This window comes from Periplaneta americana, chromosome 15 (assembly GCF_040183065.1).
Source record: "Periplaneta americana isolate PAMFEO1 chromosome 15, P.americana_PAMFEO1_priV1, whole genome shotgun sequence".
Lineage (NCBI taxonomy): Eukaryota > Metazoa > Arthropoda > Insecta > Blattodea > Blattidae > Periplaneta > Periplaneta americana.
The window spans coordinates 147,615,418-147,630,851 of NC_091131.1; positions in this window are offsets into that span (position 1 = coordinate 147,615,418).

The window sequence follows — 15,434 nt, forward strand, 5'->3', positions numbered from 1 at the left end:
ATTTGCCAATAGCCTATGCAAGTCGAACGTTAAATAGAGCTGAGAGAAATTATTCGACAGTAGAACGCGAATTACTCGCAATTGTATGGGGTTGTAAACATTTTCGTCCCTATTTGTTAGGTCACAATTTTTCTATTGTAACTGATCACAGGCCGTTAACATGGATATTCAGCGTTAAGGACCCGAGTTCGAGATTATTAAGGTGGCGACTTCTATTAGAAGAGTATCAATACGAGGTTTACTATAAAGCAGGAAGTAAAAACGCGAATGCGGATGCGTTAAGTAGAGACCCCCAATTATGTGCGTTAATTTCGCCTGACGAGTTAACAGAAGAAAGAAAGGAAGCCATTATTAAAGAGATGCATGCGTCGCCAGTAGGTGGATATCAAGGAATTGGTAGGACAACAGAAAGAATAAAATTGTATACCCAGTGGCCGTCGATGAAACAAGATATTGAGAATTTCATTAGAAACTGCGATACGTGTCAAAGAAACAAAGCTACGAGACCTCAAACCAAACAAGAATTGAAAATAACCGATACACAAGACGAACCATGGATTAAAATAGCGTTAGACATTGTTGGACCATTTGCTATGAACGAGCAAGGTAATAAGTACCTTCTCACTTGTCAAGATAATCTATCCTATACCTATTGCAAATCAAGAGGCAAGTACAGTAGCGGAGATGTTTGTGACGAAATTATGCCTAGTACACGGCATTCCACAGATTGTCCTTACCGACTGTGGTGCTAATTTCGTAAGTCAATTATTCAAACATGTATGTAAGATATTCAAAATTGAAAAGATTACGACGTCGGCTTACCATCCGGAAACGAACGGTTCGCTTGAGAGATCACACAAAGTCCTTGTAGAGTATTTGAGATGTTTTTGCTCTAACAAACAAGACGAATGGGAAAAATGGATTCCGTTCGCAACCTTTGTTTACAATACTACACCACATTCAGTGACAAGGTTCACGCCTTTTGAATTAATGTATGGCAGAGTGGCAAACCTGCCGGGTGAGCTACAGAAGGGTCCGATATCACCACTGTACAATTATGATGATTTAGTTTTGAATACGAAGCACAAGCTTAGAGTGAGTCATGAAATCGCGAAGGAGAATTTAATTAAGGCAAAGTTAGAACAGAAGGAAAAATTCGATAAGAATAGGGCACGCCCAGTTGAATTCAGTGAAGGAATGAAAGTGTTATTGAGTAATGAATCAATTAAAGTAGGGACGTCTAGGAAGCTAACGTCACCTTGGATAGGACCATTCGAGATAGTTAAGGTGAATAAGAACGGCACGCTCACACTGCATAATTTAGGTAAGCGCGGAAAACAGAATCAGACTGTCCACGCCAATAGAGTGAAACCCTATTTCTCTAAATTACAAGATGTTAATTGAGATTATGATTCATGTAAGGGTGGAAAACAGGATCAGATTGTTTACGCCAATAGAGTAAAATTCTATTTCTCTAATTTTCAGGATGAGAATTGAGATTATATACGCTGGATGCATCCTTGTATTGTTCCATTTTAGCAATTGTTCCGATTATAACCACTCAGTCCTAACCAGTAATAATGGGATATATTTTGATGCATGGGACTATGTACAACTGTACGCCTCCCACCATAAGTTAGTAACCTACGTGAACATGGAACCAACTAGGGAATCCTTAAGACTAGTTAAAAGACATGTCCAATCAGTATTTCAGTTTTGTGATGGAATTAAAAATCGAACCTGGTATGGTTACACGGACTGTCTTTCGTTTCGTTCATATATTAGTAACCGTATTAAGTATGTAGAACGCTTGAAAGATGTGATTGCCGACTACACCATAGAAGAAGCACGGTCGATCAGACGTAAGCGAGGCGCGCTGAACTTTATAGGTCAGTTAAGTAAAGTATTGTTCGGTATATTGGATGAGGACGATGCTGCGTACTATACGGACAAAATTTCGGAATTAGAACATGATCAGAAAGACTTTTTGCGCATAGCGAAGGATCAAATGACAGTAATTAAATCTGCAGTAAGCTCATTTAATTCAACTATTCGCGACGTCGAAAAGAATGAACGAATTCTAAAAGAGGGACTCGCAGAATTAGTATCACATGTTAAACCAAGCTACTAGCTCTTTGGATGACGAGACGCAAGCGCTCGCGATGTTGTCAGAACACGTGGTTCAGATCGAAAGGGTTACGGACGAATGCAAGGGAATGTTTGAACTCATAATTGATGCGTTGATCCATGCACAAGATGGAGCCATACAGCCGCAAATCATTACAGCCATACAAATCAGAAACCTACTGAAGGATGAGCAATCGATAGCGGGCCTAGATTATCCTGTAAACCTCCCGTCCCAAGAACTGATGAGAATAATCACTCCACAAATTTACCTACAACGTAAATTCCTTGTTTATGCTTTGAAAATTCCCCTTTTGATTCCGCAACAATTCCAGTTGTACCAAATTGTTCCCTTCCCGGCACCAGCTAATTTGTTTAACAAGTCATCGACGAAGCACCTCTACATTGAGTCGACGAGAGTATTTATTATAACTGACAGCCTACATCAACGATTCGCGAAGATGACGAGGTACCAGGTGGAGAAGTGCTACCAACTGAACGAGATGAAGTTCATATGTAAGGAGTCCTTCCCAATCACCTCCTACAAGGCAGGAGAAGACTGTGAAGCTACACTGCTGCATCCTTCGACGACGGAAACGCCGAGTACGTGCTCGCACCGCATGATCGAGATCCGGGATACACTGTGGGTGAAGCTGTATGCAAATGAATGGCTTCATGTAACTCCGAGACCCGAGATCTTCACCATTTTATGTGGCGCAAATCAGACGCCTAAGTCACTCACCTTGAAGGGCAGAGGTCGCCTACAGATGCGACCTGGCTGCAAAGGGTACTCTACGCACAGCACGCTCTTTGCCTATGCAACTATTACATCCAATGTCACCCTTCCTGATATAATTCCTAACACCCCTATCGACCTTGATTGCTGCCTAACCATCAGCCAGCAAACTTACCTTGAGAAGATTAAGCTGAACCTTCCCGTTAGTAATGTCCTGTCACATTCCGATGAGTTGCGAGTGACTGCACACAAGATGGAAGAAATTAACAAATTAATCGACGACGAAAGATGGCGACTCGAGCACTCACATAAATTGCAGTACACGTCCTGGATGACTACCCTTGCCGTCATCGTCTTCGCATTACTCACCTCTATATGCTGCAGCTGCTGTTGCTGTAAATGTTGTAGAAGGATTGGATCCTGGCTGTGGAAAATTTGTCAACACACCGACTGCATAGACTCAACGAGACAGTGTTTCCTGCGACAGACCATTCATACTGGTAATGTGCATTACCATCATGGAAGCACGGTGTCACTACCCATCGTGAACGACGGAGTCAGCGCTTCGAATTCCGGCACTTCATTGGCAACGTCTGATAACCAGAATGAGGGAGAAGTCGACGCTGTGGCTCAGCGGACGCGGTCGCATCGGACCAAGAACACTAAACCCACATGGCGATAAAGCGAATGTAAGAAACGAAAAGTGTTAAATTTTGTGAGGTCAAGTCCTAGTGTTTTATATTAAAGTGCCAAGTGAAAGAGAAAGAGAAATAAAGTGTTAAGTGCCAGTGCTTCAACTAAGTAAATGAGTAGGGAAGATAACAAGGGAATGAATAAATTAAACTTAATGAATTTGAATATTGAGAACTAAAAGAACAAATAAATAAATTAAACTTAATGAGTTTGGACATTGAGGACTAAAAGAACAGTATCAGTGAAAAAGAAGGGAGAAGGAATTTTATGGAGTGTCAGTTCTAAAAGTTTTTATTGTTCTCATTTTACCATCGAGAGAACCTATTTTATGTGTTATTCTTTAATTGTATCTTCTTTTGGGTGTAGAATATTTCATTTCATTTGTCTTGTTTTCAGCCGCAGGTGTTGCATTACTCAATGTCAACATATAGCGTGTATTATACTGTTTATCTTCGACTTATGTGTTCTATATTTTTTCATTTTTCAGCCTTCATACATATAATCATGTATCTTGCACTGTTCATGTCTAGCTTCTCTATATATGTTTTATTATAGCAGATTGTGTAAAAGAAAAGTATGACTAAGACATGAAGGTTATAGTGAACTTTTGATAATTTAATAATGTGCTAAATTTAACCCTCAAACATACAGTCAGGTAAGACTATATGTTTGCTCTAAAAGAGGGGAGGTGTCACGAGCAGGTGTCACGAGCCCGTGTCAGAGGCACCAAGCTGTGTGTACATTATCATTACAAGTTTAAAATCTTATGTACACGACAATAAATTAAATGTAGTATAAGCAAAGAAACTGTAAAGATATCAGCAAGCAGGTATAGATCGTTCCTTAATACATCCCTCCGGAAGTGACCACATGTTTATTATTGCGACCCTTCAGCCGAGCTCTAGCCAGCTGTATATGACTAAGACTTCTAATTAGCTGGGGAAACATCTAGAAGGCATCGCGGCCCCTAATTAAAGATGACGCTACCCCAAGCCGTCATATCACCTGTCCCCTCACCCCTAACTTGCTGACATCTATAAATATTACTGTAACGCTCAAAGCGTCGCTTATTTGGTACGAAATCGTTGAATAAAGTGTGTCTGAGTCAATCTGAGAGACTTAGCTTTCTGCCGATCTCCACACCCTTTCCGAAGAGACGTTGGATTGCTTCCTGCGGAGAACAACATCACATCTGCAGGACGCGACAATTTTTATTAATGCTTGTTCTTGAATGCCAATGCGAGTCATATTTGAAACTGCTGTGCATCGACTGGAGTGGTTTGTAATTTTCCATTTTTTTTTTTTTTTTTGACGTCCAGACCAGCGCAGTTTGAAATGTTGGCAAACAAAGAAACAAATGCTAGGGACGCGATAAAATTAAACAAATGCTAGGGACGCGATAAAATTGTGCGGTAAGCAGCCATGATTGGTTGAAATACGTCTTTTCGTACAGTTTTATTGGTCAAAAGTAGTATGACATAGTAAAAGTGGAATAGTCATTGTAATACTTACTGAACGTTCAAGCTACAAGCTGAAGCTTGGTGTGTATTATGTATATTTATTATTATATTAAGAAACGTGTTATAGACAGACCTGTGTCTATTTCTTATTTACGATAGGGGTAAAATACGAATTTGGGAAGAAATATGTACCGTATGTACACTTTTCAAGCTTTACACGTAACTGATTTAGTTCATATTTCCAACTTGAATTCGGACTATTCCAGAGAATTCTTCCTTAGAATTTATTATATGTGTCAAAGTAAATGTTGAGTGTTTGTTTTTTATTAGTATAGGTTACACACTCATACTGCAACTGCGTGTATTACTTAACACTGTTGTACCAGTAGGTCTAGGCTATCTTTGACTTCAGTAGGGATCTTGGTCCGGTGGTTACAACAGCAGGAATATTAGAGCCATTCTTAAAGACTACTTTAACACTGCTTTAGTCACACGTTCCCTTCCCTACTGATGTGGAGTTGCGCTTCAGCTGAATAACTGGCTTTGTTTTCTCAAGTTTTTCCGAACTGTAAGCAGAATGTTAGATAGTCACATGGCGATACTTCGGCCCCATATTCTTTAAAAGACATCTCATTATGACTAATGTCATCGACGCTAAGTAATCTTGTAGCTGATAAAACGCCGTTAAATAACCGGCTACATACTTCTTATATCAGCCAGGAAAAATAATATGCTACAAGTAGATTTTCTTAGAGAGGAATCAATCCTGTTGTTCCAAGACAAAATATGATGTCATTTTTTGTAGTCCTTCAGGAGCGAGAATTTAAATTTTGAACGACTGTATAAAATCATAGTACATACCATGTTTCATACTAATTGGTTGGAGAGAATGCTATAGAAATACAATACGCATGCCATATTTTGCCACAATAAAGATAACATTAGGATGCACAACATACAGAAAAATCTCATCTTCGCCAAAAATTGATCCATTATATTTGCCTTGAAATCATAGAATTTCTGTAGGACCTATAGGCACCGTGCATAGGTCTCAAAATCGTACTGGTGGCGCCGCGCAGTGTCTCAATTCCTAATTAACTACAGGCTCGCAATCATTCACTAGTCATGTGTGATATAGAAATTGCATGCGGCTTTCTGCAGATAAAAAGTTGTAATATTAGTAAGATTGAGTTCATTCATTCATAGTGTTCTGCCCAAGGGCAGGTCTTTCACTGCAATCCCAGCAATCTCCAGTCTTTAATTATTTTATAGACTCGGTGGAAAGTTCAGTACTGCTAGAGGAGTGTAAAAATGTAACTACAAAGTTCCTGAAATATCAGTGAAGATGTTTGGCATTTAAATCAGATTTCAGACCATTGAATGAGGGTGAACAGTCATATTACAAAAACATTGATATACTTATATTTGATGTCATGACGTGTGTAATATTTGTGTGTATAATGTCTCTATAAATTACGTATTTTAATGTGATTTAATTCTAAAAGTAGTCTTAATTACACTTCCTGAATAATGGGCGACTGAAAATTCTCTAAAACACAGCACATAATGAACAATATCATCAACATACTACCTCTGATTGAGGTTCTGGCTGATATGTACATCTGTTATCAGGCTGTACATCTCACTTGACGATATGTGTCAGAGGAAGAACAATATTGTTTGTATGCATATGAAGTCCGACTAGTGTAATTTGTAGCTAGTCGGCGATATATGCAATGGAAGGGAAAAGGAACTGGCCACTCTACCCCATGATCTTCTGGTCTAGTTGCCTCATAAGTGGTGCCTTGTTGGTATCACTTATGAGGCTCAGACTTCCCTTTGGACAGTTGAATAAACAACAAGATCAACATGCGGAAGCAGTTCAATTGATAGTTTGTGTAAAATGTTATAGTGTATATTTTAATTCGCTGAATGCACATTTCAACATGAATTCGAACACTGGCAACGCTGTAAGTAGTTTCCACTTCTTTAGCTATTAATTTACCATCGTGCACATACGGTGAAGTAACAACAATGATCCCTTTATCGGAGAGGTTTGTTATTATTCCGGGAAAACCTGACTTCATCACCACCTTCTAACTCCGAACATCACCCTCATAGCAGAATACGACAATCCAGTTTTCATTTTAATTGGAAAATATAAGTAGACGATTTTCTTTACTAATCTTACTCTTGGACAGAATTTTTCGAAAGCTTTCGATGTGAAATTCACTAATAAAAATGGCAAAAATAATATGTATGGTCTACATCTTGGGGCGTTTCGACTATCTATGGTAGCTATTTTTGGGTTAAATGATAGAATTGGAAATATTTCTTATTATGATTCTACGGGTATGATTGTGTTTCAATTGGCAGCAATTTTAACAATATATTCGAAACCACAAATGTCACTCCCATTAAGTCTGGTAGTTCTGTCTCATATTTTATTGTAGAATAATTTCGGAAACCTTGCATTTCATTAAACATATCATCTGTTCCTGAACGCTTGTCATAACATTTCTTATGTGACTTCAGTTAGGCATGTAATGGAATAGACACTTGAGTAGACACTTCACACAATTCAATTGTGAAAGAAAATAAATATCGATATGAATACATTTAAAAATAAGTAGCCTATATTATTATTATTTATTGTTGCTAATATTATACATAATATATATGTAAAGAACTCTGTAATTATGCACTTTTTGAAATTTAAATTATAAATTCCTGCCGTTGTTAACTTAATGGTTATTTATAAACATAATACTATATACATTCTATTTTTTATATCAGGTCTAGTATATAATAATACTATGATTACAAGCAGTGTAGCCTTATTTACTTCCGTCTGCGTACAGCATGGATCCACAATTAGCGTCGTTGCGCTTCAGTTTTCTGTTTTGGGAATGAATAAAAACAATATCGGTTGGTGTGTTCCTATAAGCATTACTACACTCAAGAACATAGTAATTTGCATTACCTTTCCACTTTTTAGGATCATCCATTTTTATAATCATTTAACCTGAGATGTTAAGTATATTCATACGCTTCAAGCACAACTCTATCGCTGCTGTCCCGCAGTTAGTAACAACAGTCGCCACCAGAGGAGCGTGCACGGTGCCTATAGCCTATGTAGAGGCATTTCCTCTAATATTCTCCGAGGGGTTAACTATAGCTCTCGACACTGACCATTTTATTGACGAAAAAAAGTGAAAGAGCCTCATTTTCAGTGGGAAGGTAGTTTGGAATGTGAAGAATTCATATAGGACAGCGGTCGTCAGCACAGAGCATCCTGGGGCTAACGTTACTTACCCGCGGAAAACACAGTGCATCATGGTGCACTCGTAGCTACTAGCGGGTATGCTCTCTACTCTTTTCCTGCTGCACGACTGTGCACACGGGATGGCTCAGCTTACCCTTTTCACATTTCTGCGAGTGCTGACGACCGCTGGTATAGGACGTCAATTGATTTGTAAACATTAGAAAGTAGGTAAAAGGTGGAAATAATTGATCTGTACCGATAACCTAAAAGTGATTATTTAACACATTAAATAAAGAGGTAGAACACTTCAAAATAAACGTGAATCGCACATTATACTTCACTTAGTATATTCAAGGCATACAAAAGTCCTAAACAAACCCAACCTAATCTGTTACAGATTCGTATACACAAGGCATATGAAAAGCCTAATCTAAGCTAATATAACCTAACCTGTCACAGATTCCTGTACCTTAGAACTTACAAATACTCAAGTTGGAAGTTGCATGCTACAGAAAAGCCTTCTTCGTTTCCACAGTGACATGTTTGCTAGCTTTGTCTAAAGTGCGGGCATGAATTATTACGCAAAACGCACTAGCTTTGCGAAATATGGAATCGCATTGTGGAATATGCTTTTATACGTTTACAGCTGTGGAAAGACAGCCCAATATGTGCGAATATTTAATTTATTACCGCGTAACAATCCCCCTGCTGGTCTATTCTTCATTTAATTATAAGAAAGGACATAATTTGGTGGGAAATATGGACACAGGTCCCATAGTGCCTTTAATACTTTGTTGGAGTGATTTCATGGCATTTCCTGTGTGCCGCGTTGGTGATTACAAGTATCTCTTGAACTTCATCTTATTATTATTGAATAAATTATTTTAGTTATAATTATACGAATCTGCAACAGTTTAGGCTAATGCTAGGCCTATGCCGTGCATATATGATCAAATGCAACTACACAAAAAACATTACAAATTCAACGATTTTCACTACCGAAATCACCGGAAGTAGGCCTACTTAAGCCTTAATTTCACCAATCATACCTTTTCGTTGTATCTTTAAAATTACCGAATAAAATTTTAACCAACTTACATCGGTAATTATTACAAAACGAACACACAGAAATTATAAAATAGTCCGAGTCAGCATTGATAGTGGACGATTTGCGAGTGCCATTTAGTATTCAGATTTATTTTAATGTTTTAAATTATTTTTCGTAAGTCGTGTGCTGTGTTTAACCCCCCCCCCCCAAAAAAAACATCTCCTATAGCGTGAATTTGTCCATGTCCACTTTGGGCAGCGCCTGATCCACACGACTAGGGAAAGGATGTTATTTTGCACCTAATTTAACCCCTTGCAGGTATATACTTTTATTATAAACAATTATTTAAAACACTTGATATATAAAGATACAGAAAATGGAACAAACAAAAGCAAATGAAGAACATAGCGGAGTCTTGCATAAGATATTCCTTAACGTGTAAACGTAAGATGCGAAGGGGACTATGGACTTACCGTAAACAGGAAAGCCCTTCCGCCTCCCTGTCAATATGAAGTGAGGCAAATGTCAGAAACCTTAGGGCCATATTCATAGACATTCTTAGCGCGGGCTTCCGGTGGATGATCAGCGAACTAAAGTTTTTCGTATTCATAAACCAGTTTTAGCGATATGATATGATATGAATCCTGTACAAGTAATCACTCGATAGCCGGGGCTAGTTTAGCACGCTCGTAGCGCGGGCTAGCGAAATGTCTAGATGCATAGCACCCTTAGTGTTTACTTAAGCGTGTATTGCCTGTACGATATGTTTAGTATGGCGACCCTCTTCAGGAAACAACGCTCCTATTTCTTCAGAAGAAGAGTAGGAGTAGGCCTACAGCAGGCGGTATTTATTTTTCTTTTCATATGATGTAGATCGCGGAGATTGATGGCTTATACCATTGCCTTCATATGACTTCATAGGTAGCAATCCTTTGGTGTGGGGTTAGGAGACAATGCGGCCCACTCAACGGGGCCTCGCTGACCTATCCACCTCTTTGGAAACTGGTCATCAAGCCATTGATGTACGAGTAAACCATAATACGGTGGAACACCACCCTGCAGAAACATTGTAGGGAACTTGCCGTCGTCTTTCAGAACTGACACACTCCTCTAAGAGAGTGAGTCTTGTACTCCTCGTCGATCAGGGTACCTTCGTTAAAAAACGAACCAACGATCCTCCCACCCATATTCCACACCACACTATTATATTGTTCACACCCTGCATCTTGGACGGTAGCATCTGTTCAGTCACTCCACAATCGCCAGTTCTGCGTGTTGACCTCACCGTTCACATAAAAGTTCGCAATGTACGTTGCAATATCTGGGTTCGCCTCGATCCTGTTGAAAGAATATCACCATTGTTCCTGATTTTTGACACATTCTGTATTCTGCAGCCTCCTCAGATCGATGTCATCTGTTCACAAATTACGCACTACGTCCTGCTTCATCCTATATTGACCTGATGATCGAATTACCGTTGATATCGTGAGTCACCCTAGTGCCATCCGTCGATTCTGCTACACAACTCCCTGATCTGACGCAGCCCGCTATGATAGCCCCTCCGTCTCCTGAGATGCATGCAGCTTCCTCAGACAGGGCCATCTGCGATACTACGTCTGCTACATCTCCTGGTCGAACAGAAACTATTAAAGATATTAGATGAAGTTGAATCCAAGGTCCAACGCAGGAAGTTACCCAGCAATTCTGCTTCAATTGGTTGAGGGGAAAACGTCGGAAAAAACCAAACATGGTTTCAACTCTGGACCGGTTATTTTCACGGTCGGACATGCTAAGCGTTATAACTTATAACACAGCGGTGGGGTGTATTCGTTCGTTCGTTCGTACATTTAAGTGTTCCTCCCTTCACTACAAACCCAGTATTTTTCAATTTTTCGGTCATCCCTTAGATTTTATCTGATACTACAATATTATCCTGTTATAAGATTTATTCTAGAATAATAATAGCCTATAACGTACAAAAGCCAATTGCAGTAGGCCTAACAGTAGTATTCAGGGTTTCCATATGTATGGCTATAGTCGTATGCATACGACTATTTTGACTATTGTATGGGGTGAAGCAAAGACTAATCAGCATTTACCGGTCTCTGAATGGGTCAAAAGCCATAATAGAACTGATATTTAAACATTGTAGTGAATTTCGTCGAAGTCTGGAGGGTCAAATTAATCAAATCCACTGTCCTCATCTCCACATTGGAGCTCCTGGAATCTTTTAAGGCGAGAGAGAGAGAGAGAGAGAGAGAGAGAGAGAGAGAGAGAGAGAGAGAGAGAGAGAGAGAGAGAGAGAGACGTGCTGAAAGTAACGGGAAGCTACCGCATTTATCTTTCCCGAAGAAATTGCAAACCTAACATGATGAGTCTTCGGACGGTAAAAGAAAACAGGAAAAATTGGAGGATGCTGGGTTTGCAATGAAAGACCTGCCCTTGGGCAAAACACTATGAATGAATGTACGAGTACTACCGAACACTATGTCGTACGAAATTTTATATTACTGTGATAATTGTTGTAGGTGTTCACTGAAATGTGTTTTTGACATAGTGTGTACAAAATTAGTGAGGTGAGAAGTAGCCTACGACAATTGTATGCTGAAGTACGATAATTTTCATAAGTTGGTACGACGGTTACGTTTCCTTAGGCTGACACCTTTGGTAGTATTAGAACCTGATGATGTATTCAAGAAGATGGAATCATACTTAGATTATATTTTCACCATCACACTGAAAAGAGACTGTTTGTGTGACTGCAACCTGTGTATATTTTTGTGTGGCTTTACTTTGTTTATAATGTTTTTTTCTCTCTCTTTTTTTGTGTAACTTTACTTTGTATATAGTGTATTTTTTTCTGTTTATTTCTATTATTATATTTGTATTCCTGGTGTTGTGGAAGAGAAGGCCTGATGGCCTTAACTACACCAGAATAAATTTAAAAAAAAAAGACGACGATTTATTTTATCAATTTGTTTCGCTTTTATAGATAATAACAAGGCTTTTGATGATAGAGTTGACCTTGCGGTCAATGGTATAATCCATCGGGAGGCTACGTCAACATGAAACACTGCAATATGAACGCATCCATGACATGTCTGATGAAGACCTTCTGTCGTTGTAGAGAGGGTTAGTTATTATGGAAAATAGAGATAAAACGTAGGATCCCGTCTGAGTTAGTGTTATACGAAGACTTTCCTAAAGCATTTAAGCGATGGTTTAAAATTCCGAATGGTAAGAGTGAGATAATAGAAATAAAACGGAGAGTAGACAAAAATGTCTTCTTTCACACGAAATGGGTCACAGTTCTACCATCTATCCGCAATATTAGGAACCCGAATCACGTAAGTGGATACGCTCGCTCACTCACTCACTCACTCACTCACTCACTCACTCAATATCTTAACGTATATCCGGACAAACAAAGTATGATTAGCGAAGACATTATTTTATTCATAATAAAATGAATTTTATAGCTTAAAAATCACCAAGTGATAATTAGTCGGAATAAAAATGACTTACAAAACAATTTATCGATTGAATAGGCCTATAGTAGTCAGTAATTTTAATATGAAGATATTATGAAAAAAAAAACGCATTTATTTTGTAGGATCAAAACTGTTACAGGTTAAAATTGAATTGCGTAATGAAATATTGGAACAATCAATTATTTTGAAATTCTTATGGTGTATTGTAACTAACGAAAATAATTCGGAGATTGAAAACAAAATAAACATGTTTCATTGATTTTATGAAACAAGACGACGTACTTTGGGCAGATTAGATAAGAAATAAGCATTACAGAGTGATGGTTCTACCAGCAGTGAGAGCTGGGTATTGCGGAAGGATCGAAAACGTAAAACTTCGGCTAGGAAATGAAGCCGTTAAAGTACCTTGCGGATTACACATTGGACAAAAAATTACGACATAAGAAATTCATTAAAAGTGTTAAGTTTAATTCAAAAGATAAAATATGACTATATGTCCGGAACAAGCAGGTATTACAAAACTAGAGACATACAGAATGTAACAGCTTAGTAAGTTGAGTTTACCTAAAATAATAGGTCCTTTGTAAAAGCAGATTTTATGTTTAAATCTCTGATTTGTAGGCAACTTCTCTCCTCAGGTGTGTGGTGAGACAATACACTCTACAGGCGAAAACTGCAGATTCCTACTGTATTGGGGAGGAGATTTATTGTTGTTATTAATTCGCTCGCAGTAGAACATTAGTATCCGGTCTGTTGGTGCATTTGTAAATTGAGTTTTGTGATTTAATGGTGCGGGAACGATATACAGTAGTACGGACGAGTTGGACATGCTGTTTGCGAATGGGGCAAGTGGACGAAATTAGAGACAAGCAGCTGCCTTTATAGGCAACTAGTGGCTTGTGCAGCAAATGCTGCAAACTAAGTTCATAAGAAGTTCAAATAAAAATTGCTCAGATTTATTTTCAATGAAGAATACCAGATATTTTGAAAGTTATTTGCATCCATAATAGTGAAACATACTGCCTCTGAATGTTTTTATGCCAAATACTTTTCCTTGAACTTATTCGTCTTCAGTTCTTGAGTTTCACTGCGAAATAGCAAGTAACAACGTCAGGACGATCAGCGAGTTTTTCATGTGGGAGTAATGAAGTAGCTATTTCAGTTCATTGCGGATTGTAGGTGAAAGTTAAGAAAATGTAGGTTTGTCATGCTTTGAACAAAAGACTTAGCATCTTGGTATAGCTGCTGCATGTTTCGTGAACTACCTGAAATGTAGAGGGCAGAATCACTTTTTCCCCACTAAGAGATCTTGCTGAGGTGATCAAGAGAATATAAAATCTTGTAGGCCTCTTATTTTATCAGTACGTAATACGTACCTTTTGGTCTTTTCTTAGGAACTGCAATTTTTACGCTTCCTCCAGACAGTACTGATCTACCAAATACCGCTGGATTAATTTTTGTAACAATGAATGTTATCCCGTATATTTTCTGTAATATAGGCTGTTGTGAGGAATCTATTGCTGAGATGCGGAAAATGAGGCGAATGATATGTCAGAGTTGTAAAATTTATATGCGCCCTAAATAAAATTGTCCATCGTAAATCGTTAGCAGTTTCAGTGTTTCATTCGTTGCTGGTTGCGGGAAATAAACTTACTCATCACGGTAGCAAGAAGTGAAATGGCATGCTATTTTTCTTACAGCAAAATCTGCTTGCAGCGATCACAAATCTAATCTATTAAACCAAAGAAATATGAAATTAAATTTGATGTAGTTTAAAGACGCAGCTAAAATAGGAAGCGTGACTCAGTTACTACCAAGGAAAATTAGAGAATCAGACAAATAATTATCTATATCACACTGCCATTAAATATATGAAAAAGATCCACACCATTTGATTAATAACTATAAAAGTATTTCATTTTTAATAATAATATTCTTACCTTACGTAAGTTTTATAGTTTTCAGTAACATACAGTATATATAGCCGTTACTCAGTTAATTATATAAATGAAGATCTAATGTAAAATATTCTTTCTCTTCGTCTACTTACATAAAGCCCCAAAAGGTTTCACTTTCGTATCAGCATTGTGTTTTGCATTAGCTATAATAATATTTTATTTTAATGGTAATAATGTCATCAAACATTCTTAGGTTTTGTAGTTCTTAATATCCAATACACAGCTGTACTCGGAAAACTACAGACCAGAGAATCAGACCTAATTATTTTTATACGTTATCAAAAAATTACACAAATGAAGATCGACATATTGGCATTATGATGTGAAAGAATCTGAGCCATCTGAACTCTATGTCAGCAATCCTGTGGGTCATGGACTTCGTGTAATAGTCTATTGTTTATTGTAATGCGTGTTTTGTTTTGTTCTGAAATGCAATTAATTAGTTCTCAAGACTGACGAAAGATGGATTTTGGAAAATAGGAAAATGATGTAGGAAAATTGAAATTTCACTGAAAACTACTATTTTTCTGAAAAATGTTGGGTTCGAAACTTCAAACTGAGGGGTCATTTATTAAAATCCGTTCAGCCGTTTTCCCGTAATTTCCATTACCAGTTCAAATTATATATATAGATTATATCCGAAAAGGCGACAGCAATCC